Source organism: Helianthus annuus, chromosome 3 (genome assembly GCF_002127325.2).
Source record: "Helianthus annuus cultivar XRQ/B chromosome 3, HanXRQr2.0-SUNRISE, whole genome shotgun sequence".
NCBI lineage: Eukaryota > Viridiplantae > Streptophyta > Magnoliopsida > Asterales > Asteraceae > Helianthus > Helianthus annuus.
In genome coordinates, this window is record NC_035435.2 from 155,242,220 (window position 1) to 155,243,982 (window position 1,763).

At 41.1% G+C, this 1,763-nt stretch overlaps 1 non-coding gene across 1 annotated transcript; it reads left to right on the forward strand.

The window, feature by feature from the left end:
• The first annotated feature begins 345 nt into the window (after nucleotides 1-345).
• On the forward strand, nucleotides 346-452 carry LOC118490858. Its single transcript, XR_004890083.1, has one exon. It is a non-coding gene; the product is annotated as a small nucleolar RNA R71 (small nucleolar RNA).
• Nucleotides 453-1,763: the final 1,311 nt, after the last annotated feature.

The window sequence follows — 1,763 nt, forward strand, 5'->3', positions numbered from 1 at the left end:
TGAAAGTCTTCTCCTCCAAGTCTCCTCCTAAACTCTTTTTAAGAACTTTTTAATCTAATGACATAACAAGCCTATTTATAGCCCTTGGAAATTAATGAGGATTCTCATTAATTACCAAAATGCCACCTTGTTATTTCTAATTGATTGGACATTATGATCTTGATTTCTTCCGGCTTTTCACTACGACTTTGATTTCTTCCGGCTTTTCACTATGACTTGAATTGACGAAGGCGATAGACAAAATATGCATCAACACCTAAAAGTCCCCCGGAGCTAGAATCAAGTGTCTGCCTTGTGTGTGGCAACAATCCATTATAGAAAGTGGATACTTGTTGCCATATCGCAAGGCCGTGATGTGGACACTTGCGTAATAACTCCTTGAACCTTTCCCAAGTTTCATATAAGGATTCCCCGTCCTCTTGTGAATATGTATTAATTTCAGTCATTAATTTAGCCGTTTTAGCGGGAGGGAAATACTTATATAGAAATTTTTGGGCTAGTTCATCCCAGGTGTTTACCGATCCAGCTGGGAGGGCGTTGAGCCAAGCTTTCGCTCGGTCTTTTAGTGAGAAAGGAAACATTCGGAGGCGGATGGCGTCATTTGATGCTCCGTTGATCCGAAAGGTATCACATATTTCTAAGAAATTAGTGATATGTAGATGGGGATCCTCGTCCGCAAGCCCATGGAAGGTTGCGGAGTTTTGGAGCATTTGTATCAGATGCGGCCGAAGTTCGAAGTTATTAGCTTCAACATTCGGAGCATTGATAGCGGCGCCTAGGTTACCTACGGTGGGTCGTAGATAATCCATGAGGGTACGTTGGTCCGCCATCGGAGGTGGATCACCCGAAACTTTCTCTTGGTTTTTAGCTTTTAATCTTTTTCTGAGAAAGCGTTCGGGTTCTTCTAGAGGTTCTTTTATGTCCTTATTAGAACTGGAGCTCATACACTATGTAAGATTGGCGTCGGGTTCCAAGTCCTGCAATAAAAACAGAAAAGAATGCTGGTCAGAAGGTTCACCACGGCCCCGTGTTCAGCGAACACGGCCCGTGGTCGGAGTTACAGTGAATGTTTTCCAGATCCCAGTTACTGGAAGTTGGACACGGCCCCGTGTTGCACCGACACGGCCCCGTGGTCAGCCTTCTGTAACTTGGAAAACTAAAAACTGCCAGTAACGATGCTGGGCACGGCCCGTGTCCGACCAGGCACGACCCATGCTGAGCTCTGCAGAAGCTGAAAAACTAAGAAAATCCTAAAAATTAAAAAAAAGAAAAATAAAAATATGATTAGGCCGTTGATTCCTAACTTTCTTAAAATCCTTGTGTCCCCGGCAACGGCGCCAAAAACTTGATGCGTGTGTAGTGTAATATATTTTTAATGTATATTTTAAGCCCTTTTTACACCTTTAGCCAAGTTTTAAATTTATAAAACACGATATTCACTAACACTAAACACACATGTGGGCAAGTGCACCCATCGTGGACGTGGTATAGTGTTGGTAAGATACCGAGGTCGTCCAAGGACACAAGAGCTTTTAATATCGGTTTATCCTCAATGTCTAATCAAATCAAAAGTTAGAAAAATGTTTTTTTAACTAAGAAAATAAAAACTAACTAAATGCTGAAAAATAAAATAAAAATAAAAACAGATAGACAAGATGAATCACTTGGATCCGACTCGTGTATTAGTATAACCTTTGATTATTTTCGCACTTTTGCACTTGTTTAAGAGATTATCTTAGTTATTGTAGTAGGCCCCTCTTTTG